Source organism: Petromyzon marinus, chromosome 18 (genome assembly GCF_048934315.1).
Source record: "Petromyzon marinus isolate PM22_M1 ecotype Great Lakes invasive population chromosome 18, UKy_Petmar_22M1.pri1.0, whole genome shotgun sequence".
Lineage (NCBI taxonomy): Eukaryota > Metazoa > Chordata > Hyperoartia > Petromyzontiformes > Petromyzontidae > Petromyzon > Petromyzon marinus.
In genome coordinates, this window is record NC_133684.1 from 2,729,050 (window position 1) to 2,748,292 (window position 19,243).

The following is a 19,243-nucleotide window of genomic DNA, read 5'->3' on the forward strand; positions in this document are numbered from 1 at the left end:
CTATATTTGGGTGAAAATTACGATTTGCAGACATAACCTTTTGAGAGGTATTTTATATAATTCTGTCAAAACGAGTATTTTCATTATTGTGGTAATTGATACATAATTGAAATCGGTAATCGTGTTTAACCTAAACATTTATTTCTCAGAGGGGTAGACTCAGGAAATTATTATGAAATTGCAGTTGTGTGCCATTTTTAGAAGTCATTAAAACAGACTCTGCGACGAGCCGATTGACTCTTTGGATTTTAAAATTACGCCGCATTTACCAGTGTCCTCGAAAAACATGGAATGTCATGCTGAACAAAGTGAAGAAAATTACAATCGCCGTAAGTACTGAACGTGGTATTTGAGCACTACACTCGATGTAAGTGGTGTTTTCAACGCCCCTTCTTTTCTCATCACGGTTTGTTACGAGCAAACTGTTATCAGAGGAGTCATACTGGAATGTGTATTGCCTCAAAAAAAGAAATCCATTACGATTCGATGGCATTGCAATTCTTGTCAAGATGCTCCACACACAAAATCATGGGACGTTTTAACACCAAATTATTTGAGACATTGGGCCTCTAACCAAACAGAAGGTTTAAACTACCAGAGAAGAACACAAAACAATGTAAAAGCCGGTGTAATATCACCATCATGATGATCAGCCGTGATCAATCCACGATTATGAACGCCTTCCCAAGCTGTTGCCACGTCTCATGGTCTTACAATGCCACAATCCACCTAGGCCCTGCACACGAGCTGATTTCGTCTCTCCGGTGCAATATATTGCAGGTACTGTGTATGTGCATGGCTTTGTATCTGCACGCGTTTTATGTGTTTTCTCTTTGGCTTGCCTTCATCCGCAGTTACACCTATACTTCGATGGCAATTCGCAGCGCAGACAAAACGCGCAGCAGAAAATAGTTCAAAGTAACAAGCGGCACCAGGGCCTTTGCCTCTCACGTGGCTAAAATCTAAATAAAAACAACTTTCCCGCAAATTAAATGTTGCATGATTGTCGCTTGTAAAGTGAAGAAGTGCACAAAACTCTCCACTGTAAGCATCAGCGCGTCGCATTGCATTATTAAGGGGCCCGGCTGGTGAATTTTAAAAGGCCTGGCTGTATTCCCAGAGTGTGGCGGCAGTGTGCATCACGCTGTCAGATACAATAAACGCATGCGGTGCCAATGAGGCGATGTGTCTCGATTTTTGCCGCTGCTGCTGAAAGGATCCCTGGGGGTTTTAACCATTTTATTTACCTGATCATTTTTTAGATTAGCAAAATGTATTGAGGGGCTGGGCAACAGGATTAGAAACTGTTCGGGTTATTGAGTGCAGATAACCTTTTTTCACGTATTATGTTTACCCCCAATTCGCAATGAGAGTTTATTTATTTGTATTTATTCCCGGATTCCTACTGCAGCTCGCTTCCCACAGTGAATATACTTTTAAATTATGTTATGAGACCTCCTTTGCCAGTAACAAGATATAGTAATAGGTTTTACCCTTTTAACTGGCACAACAAAAACTGACACCTCTTCTTTGGTTCTTTCGGTAAAGTCACGTAGAATGATAATAAAAATAATAAATTGATAAAATAAAATAACACAATAATAATTTATTTTATCAATTTATTATTTTTATTATCATTCTACGTGACTTTACCGAAAGAACCAAAGAAGATGAATCATTGCAGTCACGAAAGCTTTAAATCGAAAAAACTGACACCTTTATTCAAGGCATCATGTTTGCAATAACCACAACACAAGCAGTCAAAATGCAAACAAAAAGACAACTCTGATAATAATATGCACTGTCCTTGAATTTGATTGGTCCACACCCGAGACGGCTTTCTTTAGAGCCTAGTCTCCATTGGTGTTGGACCAGAAGATGCCAAAAGGCGTACAACTCAAAAACAGCGCACTATCAGAGTATTGAGGGCTCCGGGTGAGTATTTACATTATGGAGACTAGGCTCTAAAGAAAGCTGTCTTTGGTGTGGACCAATCAAATTCAAGGACAGTGCATATTATTATCAGAGTTGTCTTTTTGTTTGCATTTTGACTGCTTGTGTTGCGGTTATTACAAGCATGATGCCTTGAATAAAGCTGTCAGTTTTTTGTGCCAGTTAAAAGGGTAAAACCTATTACTATACTTTTAAATTGTTAAACTCCAAAATGACATTAATGCATGAAAAGTAACCGATTTGCGAACAAAAGCAATCTATTAGGATCAAAGCGGGCCTGCCCGCAGTGTTGATATTGCTCCGTGCACACGCATCCCAAGCTGCTGTTGCTTACAGCCGTGCCACGCCTCATGGACTGCTGCCGCAGTTGGCAAATGTTTTGGTAGTCCAACAATGACATTCAATTGCTTGATGCCGCTTGCGGTCCGTGACCCCCATACCTCGGCCTCGGGGAACCTCGCCCTGGCTTGCTCACGGCACAACTCCGGCGTCTGAACTTGTGAAGGACAGGATAACTACGGTAGTTAATAAGGTCCCTTCGCAGTGTCCGTTGCCATCAAGAATGTCACATCGCCACAGAGCAGAATCTCACCAGTGGTTCGACCGTTGTCGGTCATTGGCAAACTACTTTTACCTCAGGAGGTGCTTAAGCCCCCTTTTTTGTTGTTGTTTTCCTTGACGATTAGCGGGAGTGGCAGAACACACGAATGACTTTTAACTGCGATAGCTGCGGCCTGAGTTCAATTCCCTGTCACGACGAACGTCAGTGGCGAGCGATATTTGAACCGTACCCTGGCGAACCGCTCTTCCCTCGCACCGGCACTTAGCCGACGGAGAGCCCTCATCCAACAGTGGAATGGCAGATGGGCTGTACATGTACACATGCACGTTTTATAGTTAAAGGGTGAAATATATACGGCCCGTGACCGAATCATCTCTGATGCATATAATCCCTTAAGATTGCAATATCTATGCAGGGCTGAGTCCAGCATAGTGGCTGGATGGGTCACCGCCATGCTCAGGCGGCTTGTCGTAGATCTGCGGGGCTGTGTGGTGGGCCAAAGGGCAAAGCAGCCACGCCGATTGTTGTGCTGCACATCTGTATATCTACACTTCCACATCTATGCTCCCCGCCTCCACTAACCCCGCGATGACCAACATGGTGAAGTATGACCAAGAACCCCCACGAATGGCACGGCATGGGAAGGCCTCCATCCGGCAGTGGTTCGACAAAAATGGCTGAAAGTCAACGCCTTCCGATTAGCACGGTTGTCTACGTGAGGATGCGAAATAAGTTCCACGTAATACGTACACACATTAAAAATGTGTCCATAATAAACTTTTTGGGTTAGATCGCGTTATTTATAAATGTGTCGTAACCCTCCACCACCCGACATGGTCAATCAGTAAAAAAATGTGTCACGTTGACAAAAGACAAATAGTTCTCTACTTTAGCCCACCGGTGTGTTGAAGAGTGAATCCACAACATTTACATTTTTTGAGTACGACGTTTCGCTGGTAATTACATCCAGCATCGTCGGGCAATTTGCCAGAATGGAAGCCTACGTGTTAAACATTATAAATTTGTACTTGAATCACAATTTTTCCGTCACCCACCGTTGCGCAGCCTCTGTAAGGGTCTCTTCGTGAGACAGAGGCATCTATTGCTGGAGGCTGATGATTGATGGGGACCAGCACTTTCCCGACTGCACATTTTAATCCGTGGACGCGCCGAGAAGTGATCACCGCTGACATCTTGCGCGGCTCCCAATTACCGGGGCCAGCATGCACCGCATTGCACCGCAAACAATCGCCGCTCCAATTAAAATTCTAGACAATGGGCTTTGTGATGCTGAGTAATTGTCTGCCAATCGTCACGGGTCAACTAGGGATGCGCGGGTTTGGTTTGTCTTGGTGTATATTCATACGATGTGTTTTTTTTACGTAAGTGTCAAAATGTAAAGTTATTGCAAAATACTCATTAAAACGGAAATGGACTCAACATTACAATGGTTTATCCTATTGAAAAAAGAGCCGTGGAAAAACAAATAACATTGCTCTTATTTCAACTGTATTGTGAATGTTGTTGATGGTGTTGTGGGCCAGTGGTTAGCACACTGCGCCACAAACCCAGTGACCCGAGTATTATTATACGACGTCACAGCTAGCATCAGTGGCTTTAAAAAAAATAATTTGAGATGTGGGCGTTCGCTGGTGGACCAGTATTTAATGCGCTTTCCCGAGCTGCATTTGAGAAAGTGGCGGTGATGGCGGCCTCCCTAAGGCATTGCAGTGATTGTGGGGTGGGTGCTTCCCCCCACCGTGGGAGCCGCGGTGGTGAGATGTTAACTAGCCTGCCTGGTATACAGGAAGTCGTGGGTTCGATCCCGACCCTGACGTCTACTGAACATATGGAATTCGCATGTTCTCCCCGTGGTCGCGTGGAGTTTTCTCCGGTTACTCCGGGTTTCCCCCCTCCACATTTAGAAATGTGCGTGTAGAGTATTTGGCTGCTATAAATGTCCACGTGATAATCCATTTCGTTGGGCTATCATTTGGTCACAAAAAATAGTAAAAATAAACAAAACATGCTGGTCGCTTGGGAGTTCCAGGATTTGGTCCCAGCTCACGATATCTGAACCAAACCTGGGCACCCACCCAGGCACCCACCCATCCACCCCACACCTGACAACGTTACCAACCTGCACCAATCAGTGTGGTGCAGTACGGTCAACCATCCCTGTGACCCAACGCGGCATTGGGGGGCGCCCATCAGGCATTGGATTTGCAAAGGGCCACAGGTTTGTTTTACTGATAAGCTTTTGTAATGTGTGCATTTACCTATGAATTGTTTTTGTGCGAGTCGTTGATTGGGCAATGCACATATTCAATTTATCGTAATCTTCCGACGTTTGCTACGGAGTTTTCACGATAGCACCACTAAAACTATAAAAATGTTCATATTTACTCACGCGGTACATATACATCTGTATTAACAACGCACACATTTGTGCGATTCCACGAATGTTATATAATTACGAAATCAAACACGGTGATGACATTGTTCCTGATGTGTATAGCCACGACCTGCTGGGTAACAACATTCTGAGACTACAATATTAAAAGCCCAAATGATGCTCACGTTACATTTACTGATTATCAGAGTCGGCGTCTCATGCTTTAATTATATTACTGTCGAATTGACCGCATGAATTGTACGAGGCATGCATGCAAACACACTCCCCCAAAAGCTAGCGCTTGTTCTGCAGCTTTACAGGCGTAGAGACTCTGAGTGCCTCTGATATGCACATCGAGTTAACGGGGAATGCTACAAGATAGCACATCCGCTAACAGAAACCTGTCGCCTATGTGGTGAGAAACCGACTCTATACTTCATGGGACCTCCTTTGCCAGTACCAAATTATGAGAAGAGCTTTTCCCCTTTTTTCTGGCAACAAAACAGCTGTGTTAAGATGTTAAAACACCGTTTTGAGACGAGGCTCAAAATAAAACTGTCTCTGGTGTGGACCAATCAGTTTCAAGGACAATGCATACATTATCAAAGTACGTTTTTTTATTTGCATTCTGACCACAAGTAATGTGGTTAATGCAGACATGATTCCTTGTAAAAGGTTTCAGTTTGGTGTTTTAACATCTTAGCACCTGTTTTGTTGCCAGAAAAAAGGGGAAAGCCTATTCGACTCTACACTGACAACGCTACACGCTTGGGCCAACAAACAGTCCCAATGTGTATCTTGCGCCACCTAAAAACTGAATTTTAAACCGAATATTTATTACGTTGACTCAGTCAACCCAGCAGTGTAAATTGGAACACCACAATTAGTCAATCTGTAGGTCTCGTTTAGTGAGGTAAAGTGGGAGTACTCCCACATCTTGCAATGCGTATGACCGGTGTGGAAGAGTAGGCCGATTTACCCTCCAGAGGGACCCCCTAGTGCTCTCACCAGCGGAGGCCCTTCTGCCATAAGTGACGTGAGCAAGTACTTGCAGGTCTGCGCCTTTGCCTCTATGAAAAACATTGTTATTCGTTATTTCACTGAAATATGACACATTTTATATATATATACCGTATATATAACGTATAGCATGAAATGTCTTTATTTAGCAAACACGATTACGTGAGTGGTTCTTGGAGCACGAGTACGTTAAATTAAATTATATTTTTGAAGCATGTGTTTTAAATGACTCAGGATGGAACGATAGTCGTGACGCTTAACATGACAGCAGTCTTTAGCAGCGGCGGCACAGATTCCCAGCGGTGCTGGGTGTGGATTCAATTTCTTTCGGGATTCCTAAAATATCAAACGCCTTCTAATACCCTCGAATCCCAGGCGATTGTTGCTTACGCACAAAATCTACCCTGTGACATCACTTACGCATGCGTCCCAAAATAGCATCTTCCTCCGGGTGAAATTTCATTTTTTTTAGGCGGTAGCATTGGAGCGATAAGCCGAGCGCAGCTTTGGTGATGCATGAAGAATGCTTCAAGGCTGTGTATCCCAGTCCTCCACGAGCGGATGCATCCTCTCTACCGATGCAGTCCAGGACACCCGTCCGAACAGAACAATTTGTACCGAAGCGGCGTTAGTTACGGTGCAACGTCGCATATCCGACCATCACATATTTACGCCCTGACCAATTAACCGTCCCGCACCCCATGAAGTATTTGTGCCCTGCGTGACTGTCATCTTCCATGAATAAATCCTCTTCCCACATTCGACCTGTCTGCACGCCGTAATATGCTCCTCATTTCGCGTGCATTCACTCTCTTCTTCAACACAGCAAAGCATTTGCTCCACCGATGTATTTCTTTCTCCCTACGTTTGCAGCAGTCTGCGCTTTAGTTTTGACCAGTACGCCTATTTGAGCACGGCGTATATCGTCATCTTGAAAATTAATGTCTTTAGGACTGCTTTGTGTGTTTAGTTTGTTGTCGTTCCCCTGCACCTCTGATTAGCAGGGTTGGCTATGCATGGTGCGGAAGACGTTCAACGTACATACGGTACAGTGAGGGAAAAAGTATTTGATCCCCTGCTGATTTTGTACGTTTGCCCACTGACAAAGAAATGATCAGTCTATAATTTTAATGGTAGTTTTATTTGAAATCCAGAAAAACGCATGTCAAAAATGTTTTAAATTGATTTTCATTTTAATGAGGGAAATAAGTATTTGACCCTTCTGCAAAACATGGTGGCAAAACCCTTGTTGGCAATCACAGAGGTCAGACGTTTCTTTTAGTTGGCCACCAGGTTTGCACACATCTCAGGAGAGATTTTGTCCCACTCCTCTTTGCAGATCTTCTCCAAGTCATTAAGATTTCGAGGTTGACGTTTGGCAACTCGAACCTTTAGCTCTCTCCACAGATTTTCTATGGGATTAAGGTCTGGAGACTGGCTAGGCCACTCCAGGACCTTAATGTGCTTCTTCTTGAGCCACTCCTTTGTTGCCTTGGCCGTGTGTTTTGGGTCATTGTCATGCTGGAATACCCATCCACGATCCATTTTCAATGCCCTGGCTGAGGGAAGGAGGTTCTCACCCAAGATTTGACGGTGCATGGCCCCGTCCATGGTCCCTTTGATGCGGTGAAGTTATCCTGTCCCCTTAGCAGAAAAACACCCCCAAAGCATAATGTTTCCACCTCCATGTTTGACGGTGGGGATGGTGTTCTTGGGGTCATAGGCAGCATTCCTCCTCCTCCAAGCATGGCGAGTTGAGTTGATGCCAAAGAGCTCCATTTTGGTATCATCTGACCACAGCACTTTCACCCAGTTGTCCTCTGAATCATTCAGATGTTCATTGGCAAACTTCAGACGGGCATGTATATGTGCTTTCTTGAGCAGGGGGACCTTGCGGGTGCTGCAGGATTTCAGTCCTTCACGGCGTAGTGTGTTACCAATTGTTTTCTTGGTGACTATGGTCCCAGCTGCCTTGAGATCATTGACAAGATCCTCCCGTGTAGTTCTGGGTTGATTCCTCACCGTTCTCATGATCATTGCAACTCCATGAGGTGAGATCTTGCATTGACAGTTCTTTTGTGTTTCTTCCATTTGCGAATAATCGCACCAACTGTTGTCACCCTCTCACCAAGCTGCTTGGCAATGGTCTTGTAGCCCATTCCAGCCTTGTGTAGGTCTACAATCTTGTCCCTGACATCCTTGGAGAGATCTTTGGTCTTGGCCATGGTGGAGAGTTTGGAATCTGATTGATTGATTGCTTCTGTGGACAAGTGTCTTTTATACATGTAACAAGCTGAGATTAGGAGCACTCCTTTTAAGAGTGTGCTCCTAATCTCAGCTCGTTACCCGTATAAAAGAAACCTGGGAGCCAGAAATCTTTCTGATTGAGAGAGGGTCAAATACTTATTTCCCTCATTAAAATGCAAATCAATTTATAACATTTTTGACATGCGTTTTTCTGGATTTTGTTGTTGTTTTTCCGTCTTTCACTGTTCAAATAAACCTACCATTAAAATTATAGACTGATAATTTCTTTGTCAGTGGGCAAACGTACAAAATCAGCAGGGGATCAAATACTTTTTTTTCTCTCACTGTACATCTTCTATGCATCCATGTAACCAAACTTTTCACGCATGCCACCTATGCCTCAGTCCCCCAGCGAGTTGATTACGTGACGTTGTGCCGCGTCGTGTCTCAGTGAAGTGCGTCTGAAGAGCGGCCATGAGAAGTGAAATTGTGCAGTGTCCAGCCTTAGCATTGCACATTTACCCACCGGTTTCCTGTGATTTTCAAGTGTGCAACGTCGTCATCTCTGGCCGATGTAGCCAGCATCATGCCCGTCTGGCTTTGTCTAACCCGGTGTTGTAAATCGCACATTGTACCAGATACTCATTTAAGGCTCAGTCGATCTAGGGGAGGCCCAAGACTGGTTCAGATATCAAATCCCCGTCGATGGTAGCCAAGCAGAAGCATCTACTACTGCAACAACCACGACACCACGGCTAAAAGGCATTTGCTTAAAATCAGGACCTTTTTGGTTAATTAAATATCGTAATTGTAAACTCCTAACTGGGTGCTTGCTTGGCCCGTCGACTGAGGCCTTTGAGCATTTCTGCTGAATTCTAGGAATCCCCGGGGGAATTTTGACCACAACTGAGCCAGAGGCATTTGCGCTGCCCGCTTCAGCACTCACGAATTCCCAAACATTCCCCGGATTTGATTTCGTGGTGTTGCGACGCTTTGTGCAATTACCCACAATTGCAGTCACGCAATTCCCGAGGCACCTAGGCGACACTGCCGGCTAATTGAATGCCAATCGGCAAACGCACTGCCAGCAATAATGACACCTTAATTGTTGGTTGAGAGTTATGAGCGACGGGGGCACTGCGTGTGAATTACGGTCTTGATTAATCTATCATGAGTAATTTGTAAGGACGAGCATGTTGTTTTTATATAATAAAACAAAGTTTGTCTTTTAATGTATATAGTAATATTAATTTTAAAAAATACAAACAGATATTCGTCTCATACCAATGCAATGTTTTTGTCTACTACTTTTTATGCCCCAACCTATACTATAGTGCAATACAATTCTCCAATTGGAGTTATATAGAGGGACACAATGATAAGAGGAAGGTTATGATGGGGTGGTCACTATAATTGATAGGTGGTGAAGGCAATGGACACTGAGTTGGACATGGTGAGGTTGGGAATGTGGCCGTGGGAGTGAGGAAGGAGGTGGGGGGGGGAGATCCATGGATTTCGCGAGCGGCGGGAAGGTGGCTAAGATGTAATTGTAAGTGATCATTAACGTGGCTGTTGAAATGGCCAGCAATGAATGGAGAAGGAGGATGGACGTAATGTGAAATCACAAGAGGTGGTTATAAAGTTTGGCTTCTGGTAAATGATAGACAACAACATTGTAGAGCCTGAGGCTGGCGAGGGGTGGGAAGTGAAGGGAGGGATGACTCAAAAGAAAGTAACGTTTTGGGAATGTATTGAGCGTGTAAAGTCAGGTTTGGAGATAACAGCAAAGCATTGCTCATAGGAGTGGTAGCTAGGGGGGACAGCGTTCGGGAATTAGCAGAGTGCAAAAGCAAATGGCTTACCACGAATGCCATGCACATAACTCTGAACATCAGTGATGCCTTAACATCAGACAAATACCTTCACGCGAGTCTAATACCTGTCGGTTGTTAGACCTTTGCGTATGATACTGATTAATGTTATGACTGTGTGAGCAGTATTGACGTGACAGCGTTTCGTGCGCTGTTCTTTCAATCCGGCTTCCTAGGTTCAACTCCTGGCCCAGATTAACATCAGCGGCAGTCGATATCTGAACCGATCCTGTCAAATAATTATCATGGCCAACTCCACGTGAGCAGGAGGCCTTCATCCCCAATTGGATGGACAATGAAGTGGATATTAATTTAACCATATAACCTGCTATTGTGAAACATTTGCTTCCTCGCCAAAATACGGTGAAAATAAGTCAATTATGAAATAACAGTTACTATCAAAACATAATATATATTACAACGTAATCGCGATACATTTCTTGCAATTACTATAATTGAAGGTTCCTTCACTGTTAGAGAATTTGGGCAAGCGGGATGCTTGTTGCGTTTCCACTCGAATCTGACGAGCCCTTACTTACAGCAGTGAGGCTGGCAGCGTGAACACCATCAACACATTCAGCACAATTAGCAAAATCATCACCATCAACACCATCAGCACAATCAGCAAAATCATCACCACCATCATCACCATCATCACAATCAGCACCATCAGCACCATCAGCACAATCAGCACCATCATTACAACATCACAATTAGCACCATCATCACCATCATCACAATCAGCATCATCAGCATAATCAGCATAATCAGCACCATCATCACCATCATCACAATAACCACCATTATTACAATCACCACAACAATCACAATCAACACAATCAGCACCTTCATCACAATCAGCCCAATCATCAACACAAATCACCACCATCAGCACCTTCATCACAATCATTATAACCAGCAGCATCATCACAATCACCACCATCACCACAACCCATCACGCGCAGACGACGATGCGCACATTGCAACGCGAGCACGCAGACCGACAGCCTACACCGTCGTTGATCTTCACCCGGTACAAACAATTACAACCGTTCGCGACATCACCTCCACGCGCTGCGTGAACCATCAGCTGCCCGCGATCTGAAATTTCTGCTCATGCACTCGATCTGCCTTTCCCTCTCTGCTTATCACGCGGGCGCAACTCGGCCGAGAGCCGCACGAAGCTCACGCTGCTCCACCGTCTCCCCCAAGCGCTTCATCCGCCAAGCCCCTGATGCGGCGCGGGGGAAAAAAACAAGTATTTTTTTTGTTTGGGAAGGAACAAAACATTTCGTTCGTTCTCCCACCCGCCGGGCTCGAGGGGTGTGTGTGTGTGTGTGTCAACATTGAGTCGACGTGATGACGCGTCGACGAGTGGCTTTCGTTCGCGAGCCACGCTCTTTGCGGAGCGTAACGACGAGCGGGTCGTGGCTGAGAGCGGTGAGATGGTGGCTGAGAGCGGAGTGGGCGAATCTCATTCGTGGCCTTCGATTGTCCCCTCCTGAGCTGCCTTATCTCAAGGGCCCTCGAGATACATTTTTTTAAAGTCTTATATATGTTTTATCGTGGGCGGGGGGGGGGGGGACCAATGCTTTGTTTAGAAAACCTATAAATATTTTGCGTTTCTTCAGAGGAACCGTTGGCCCGCCGCTGCTTGAATGACGCCCTTTAGAATGAGATACAGGAAAATTGTGAATATCCGCCCCAACCAAATAACCATCCGTAACCCGGTGCAGGATCTGTGCATAGTGTGACTCTCATTTTCTACCGATGTTCCCAACTCTGACCTGTACATCGACAGGAATGCTTTCTTAATCTCGCACATATTCGCTCACTTCCAAAGCGCAGTGTGGCATTCCTCCACGCATGAAGCAGTTTGGACTTTACTTTTGTCCAGAAAACCTATTTCGTGCACAGTGTGACTGTAATGTTCTATGTCGTCTTGCCCCCCCTCCCCCCCCCGACATTTCTACCCAGCATGGCGACGTATGGGTAATCAATACCCCTGACCGACACGGCACAAGAGGCCCTCATACAAGCAGTGAATTGACACAGGGCCGTAACTTAACTTTTGTGCAGCTTACAGGAATCAGTGTGAACGTTTAAAAATTGTCGCGAGGTTAAGTTTCCCCGTATTTTTGTGATTGTAGCAAGTGGAAAGACATTTTGCACCAGTCCTGATGACCAGTGCAATGATGCAAGACGACAGAGCAGGTGCCATCTCAAACCCCTGCACATCCCTCATGCCAACCAGATCCCACCCACCGCGCCTTGTCAATTCCCTGCCGAAGGCCTGGCCCACGCCGCATCGATCGTGGAGTTCGTTTGAGCATACTTCACCACATTGGTCAAGTGTGGGTCAGTGAAGAGGGTGTCCCAGGACGGGTTCACGTGTCGCTCAACGTGGCCGGGAATCGAACGCAGCTCGTCAAATTCATCGTGAAGTGTGATGGCCACTGCACCACTGATCCCCCATCAACTCTCTCCCTCTTGGGAAGGGCCCATTAAATTCACAGGTGTGATAAACAGAGCCATCACGATCGGCTGCTGACTGAGGACACGTGCCCGCCACGCGGGACGGTCAGGTCGACCAAAATCGATGCATCATCTCGAGCAACAGTCCTGTCTGCATCACCGGCAATCCATCTTCCTTAAGCACATTAAGCCTTAGCCGGGAGACTGAGAGAAATTGAACAAAGGACAATGACCCTCCTCCTCATACTCCCTGCCAACCCATCTCCCTATCCTCTCTGCTCTATCTGCTCCCTTATTCTCTCTTTTCTACTCGATCCGCTACCCTCTCCTCTGCTATTCACTCCCCTACTCTCCCCCCTATACTCTCCACTGTGCTCTCTCACCTACTACCATCTCTATCCTCTCCCTTCACCCCTACCCTCTGCTGTACTCTGCTCTCTCCCCTCTTTCATAGCATCCAATCTCTCAGCTGTCCCTTACCCTCTCCTCTCTCCCCTCTCCCCTCCCCTATCACTCCTCTCGTCGTGCCCGTGATCCCTCCCGACGTTCCACGTCGCCCGCCTGCTTATTTATTTATTTATTTGCGCCGCGTCTGCCGAGACGCCGCAACTCGCAGCAGCAGCGTGCCACGCGCTGAGAGCCCCCGTCGCCCCACCCAGCAAATTCCTCATCGCCTCCTCCTGCTCCTCCTCGCTGCTGTGGCTGAATGCCGACCCCCACTCCCCACCCCACCTCCCCACCGCACCCACCACACCCACCTCACCCACCGCATCCACCACACCCACCTCAAGCACCGCATCCATCTCATCCACCGCACCAATCGCACCCACCGCACCCACCTCAACCACCACACCCACCACATCCACCGCATCCACCTCAACCACCGCATCCACCTCACCCACCTCAACCACCACACCCACCGCACCCACCGCACCCCCCGACACCCACCGCACCCACCGCACCCACCAATCTAAATAACGCGATTCCAATCGCACCAGAAATTTCCTAAGTACAAACGCCTCCCCTTTCGCCGATGCGTGCACCTCCCACTTTCTGTACGGACGCACTTGCATTAATATGCGACGTGCATCTTGAGACGCGGTTGCACTCAAGACGCTATGCACATACCAATCGTATTGCTCTAATTCACGAAAGGGCTGGGCTAGCGGTGCCGCGCGTGTGCGTGAATGCGCTGTGCGCACACTCGCCAATTGTTATTCTCACTTTGGGCAAAGTGAAATGAACCCGAAATACCATCAGCCTCCTAAACCTGACAAGATTTACTGGTCATACCTTAACAAGGCACCTTTTATTTATCCGATCACTCTTACTTATCGTATCAATTTAGTTACTTACAGCTGCAGGGTTGCTCTGTAATGTATACACCGTACATATCGCCGTTGACGTGGCCCTGGCTTGTGAGCTGCTAAGAGCCTTTTGCAGTCGTTTATAAAAGAGTGAATGGAGACTTCTTTGGTTCTAACGCTTCCAACGACGCCATAAAAAAGTTCTCACAAATGCGGATGCAATTGTTAGACAAAGGGGTCCAATGCCTTTTCGCTGTCCACACATCAACACACGCGCCTGAGCGCCACTCCAATCAGAACGTGAAGAATGTTACATGCTCAGCGATCGTTCCCGGTTTAAAGAGCTCCACCCCAGCTTTTCCAGTCTTGGGACACAGTGGTGGAGTCATCAAGTTGCCGGCCGTGCAACTTCACCAGGGCCACCGGGCCGGAGGGGCCCAGGTGTCGGAACACGAATTAGAGAGGGGAATTGGACATGGGGCCCCACTTTCGTTGCTTGCACCCATGATCCCGTGCCAAGGACCACGCTACACCACCGGCACTTCGGTAATTCTTGCGTGTGGTTTAGTTGATGATTGGATTGCTAAAGCCGCCTGTGGTGAGAGCAACGGTGCTTGGGTTCCCACCAGACCTGCCGCTAATGCATGAATCTGGCTGGACTGGGATAGAAGCCACTGCCGATTTCTCTTCCAAATGGCAATTTAACCTATCTGCAGATGTTATCGCTTGAGGCTGGAAAATCGAGGCGGATTGTATCGCCTCCCCCAAACAACAGCCACGAGCTGCCAATTGAGTTTAGCGAACGAACATTGCAATTTAGAGAGAGTGATACATTTCCTGTCAGTCTGACAAGGGACATCCCTGCTGATAGAGGCTTAATATAGATTTTAAATTGCGGCAGGGCTATAAATATACGGAATCATTGTGTTTGCACATTCTGCACTGTTGGGAAATGATCATTCCCACTCACCGTCAGACTTTTTAAATGTTATGAAATAGACCCAACTTTACTTGCCCAGACCCAGTCTCCTGCCTTGACTCGGTCTCATTTTGGATTGGTTATAACTTCCTGCAGCCGAATGTTGCCAAAGCAGCGGTTTTCAACATCGGCACAAAGTCCACTCTCAGCGAAGAGCTCACATTGAGTGTGCTCCTCCAAAACTCTGACAACGAGTGTGCGTGGAGTTGTCATAGATTCCGACCTCTCATTTTTTTCCAACATGTCTCGAACTTGCAGGACCTCATACACAGTACCTCCATCTGTCCAACATCTTCCGTTTCTTTCCCGAATCTGCCGCAGAGATTTTAATCCATGCCCTCGTCCCACCGCGACTCGACGACACACCTCTCTCCTCTCCATCCTCCCCAACTCCCTCGTATTCGTTTCCAAGTAAACAAAACCCAGGAGCGAAAATACTTTCTACCCCACTGGTTACCGTTTGCATTACGGATCAATGCCAAGATCGACCTCACCGTCTTCAGAATCAAAATCAGAAGTTTATTTCACGAGTGAAGCCCATTGAGCTAAGAAGCTCGTTTTCTATGGTCACTCGGCTGGCAGATAACATCAAAGCATTCAGCAATGACCTCTTCCCTGCCATCTCGCTCTATTCCCCATCCACGCACTTTCTGCATCAGCTACTGGGGCTTTCTGTCAAACTCCCCTGTCAGCCTTTCAGCAAAGTGGAAATTTCGCCCATTCTATGCTGCTGCCCCCATCCTCTGCAAATCTCTTCCCACAAGCCACCCGCGGTGTTAATTGCCCCCTGGCCCTATTCAAATCCAGGAACAAGACCTTCCCCCTTTTTGTCTCTCCCTCTGTCTGTGAAATAAGTAAGCTCACGATTCCTGAGTGTGCAGCATTCTTGAAGCACAGTGACATTTCGACTTGCAATTGCATTGTATGCAATTTAACACGATGAAACAATGTATCTAAAAGAGAGGAATGATACCACCGAAATAGCCCCTGTTGTTTTCACATTTGAAATCCGAAGAGATTTGCCCAAAAATATCAATTTATGCTTTGGGGTGCAAATATGTAACTTCCATTTTGCTCCTTGCAATTACATTTTCCAGCATAGCGTTATTTGGAAATCAAATTGACAAATATGCAATCTGGTTACTCTCTTGTCATTATTTTTACAAATGTATATAGGATGCTTTAAAAAAAATACACTTATATGGCATTATCGTTTTAAATGGAAAAAGAATGGATGATAATAATACACTGTAACATGATAACAAATGTATGTTAATAGCTTCAAAAAGTCAGAGAGTCTCCACTTGTTCGCTATCTTTGTCATCACATGGCCTGGAATCTCCTCCAGGTGGTATCCAGAGCCCGGAGGCAGCCCACTTCTTGTGGTATCGTTGAAAATTCTCCGAAGTGTTAACATTTTTTTTGAAACACGCTGTATAACGTGCATGCGGGTCAGAAGGCAGAACAGCGGAGTGCAGACTAATATCATCTTTCCCATCTGTATGGGATAGAGTGTTGCCCCTTCTGGTTTTCTCGCACGTGTACAAACACTCATTCCTTGGCTGAAAACATTCATATATAGAGGACTGCAGAGCTTGGGAAATAGTTGGTAGCACCGGCTCACCGCCTGATTGCTGCCTTCCAGCTTTGTTTCTGGTTCCACGACGATTGTGAAAAATGCAATTTGCATGAATGATGACGCTATATATATAAAAAGACATGATTAGCATGGTTGGCTATGTATGGTGCGAAAGAAGTTCAACGCACATACATTAAAACAATTCCTGGCTCACTGCCTGTCATTGCTGACCACGTAATTCTAATTCGTATATACATTGAAATTCACAAATATTATTTCCCAAGGCACTTTGACCGCGAACATGAAGCGGACTATGTGAACAGAAAAACGAGCGACATTTCATCACCTTTGTTCGTTTTCCATTTGAGAGCGGAAAACTCGAGCCACATCGCGCTCACACACGCGCACACTCTCACTCGCCGCCGTGCGCTCTCAGCAAATTAAGCGCGGCGATTATTTGCGTCCGTGAAAACACGGTGCTTTTATCAATGCTTTTTCACACACACATATATACGGAGTGGCCAATTACTCTGTAGAATTGTACGCTTCGTGATAAACACTCTATACGTGTGCTATAATTTACTGTAATGGATGGAATGGTGGCCCAGCGGTTCGCAAACTGCGCCGATGAACCCGGTGGCCACAGTTCGATCCTCGGCCACGGCTTAAATATCACCAACCAGAAATGACTGACTAGCCTGGTGAAGGATTGGCAAAAGAACCCCCATAACTGACACAGGATTAGGAGGCCTTCATCCAGCAGTGGATTAACAGGGCTGTAACAATGATATTGTGTTACCCAGTTGTTACATGTGTTTCATAAGAAGATACATAATATTACAAACACTAATTCATTACATTTAGACTTTAGTTATGAGAAGGAAAACCGCGTACTATCTACAGCAATACATTAAATAACAATTTAAATAGGAATAGTGACACATTGTAAACTATATCACTCGTATAAATATAGAGTAAAATCTTGGATTGCGAGTAACTTGGTCTGCGAGTGTTTTGCAAGACGAGCAAATTTTTTAAATAAATATTAATTTGATAAACGAGCGAGGTCTTGGAATACGAGTAGCACGTGTAGTACGCTTTGTCTGCCGAGCATCACGTGATCACAACTGATATTCAGCGAGTGCTTTGATATACGAGTGCTTTGGATTACAAACACGTTTCCGGAACGAATTATGCTCGCAATCCAAGGTTTTATGTCTTAATTAAGGACAATACACACGAGCAGTTTGATATTGTATCAATAGGAATGTTAAGAATCTTGACATTCAATAGTTTATCATAATTGCTGGCAGTGACTAGGTCTGTATGCGGCAAGTGAATGCAAAATATATAATGCACAGTAGTTTTTTTGTATTAAAATATTAGCGCGTGAAATGTTATAATCATGCAGGTGTGGAATCAACTATAATGAACACGTATAGCAAAAAAACAAATCCGAAATTGCATTTAATGAAGCTGTGTGGAACACATTTTGTATGGTATTGCAATTTCACCATCTCAAAATTGACTTTCCAACTCCGGTACAGAGGCATTGAACACGACGCTCTGGGGGAAATGACGCGACCAATTTTCTGCAACTTCACGCCATTCAATTCGTGTTTGCGATTAAACATTCACCCGTGCGTTCTCTCGCAAGTGCTTGCCGTGTCCATCTGCCAGAGGGGGATTTAAACAAAAAAAATACACCCCCACGCTGGTTGGCTGCTACATCCCAAAATATTATGTCAATTCAGAGAATCTGAGCTCAGACGTGATTATCACAGCTTTGCACGTATGCATGCACGTTGGACTTGTTTCGCAACACACGTATCCAACCGTGCTAATCGGAGGTGCGGCAGACAATGACATCCCACATCCCAGCCTTTATGTCGGGTTTCATCGGCACACTCGCCTTCTACTCACTATCGAAAGAAACATTCTAGCTGCACCAGGGCCTCTGCAGAACGCCCTACGAGGGCCACAGCTGAGAGGGGCTTCTGCAAAGGGCTATCTATTGTGCCAGTCCATCAGAAGTGAAGCGCAGAGCGTGTGCTGGAGCACCAGGGAGAAGCACCAACTGCCGTGACTCATTCACACCCTGCATTTAGTCACGTGAGATTCATTATCGCTCGTTCATGAGAGGAGGTGTGGGTGGTAATATGCCATAGATCAGTGTTCTTCACTAATTTGCAGAAGGGAGAGGGGGGCACATTCGCCGATAAGACATCGTCAGTGCGAGGGTCGCCACGCATCTGAAACCATTGGGGGTTGACAGCAGCACGATGATGATGATGATGACGGAGATGTTCTCATATTTGTGTAGTGTCGGGGGCCGCCAGTGGCCCGCGGGCCTTGCAGTGAAGAGCACTGCTGTAAGATGGTCGTTGCAAATGGGATGGATTCATTATAATTGATCACCTATCTAAAATAAAGTAAATCAACATCAGCCAATCCACTCACCGGATGAAGGCCTCCAACCAAGCCGTCGCGACGTGCATGTTTGTACGTTGAACTTCTTTCGCACCGTACGTAGCCAACCTCCCGCGGTTCCGCGAGGCAACAATCCACGCGCACGAGCCGATTTCGTTGCTCCGCCTCCCTTGTGGACGTCCTCTTGGACGCGTTTCTCCTCTTGACCGCCACTCTGAACACTATTCTTGACCGCCGGCCAACAATCACTTCCACTGGCACATCTTGCCCAGGGCCCAGTTCCTTTTATTTTATCTTACAATAAATAATTAAACAAATACGAATAAAGAAACGTCATAAACGATGACGCACAACTACAAATTTCAAGCTCACCGCCTTGTCTTGCGACAAGGTGTAAAGGATAGGTGACGCGCGTCTGTTTCAGA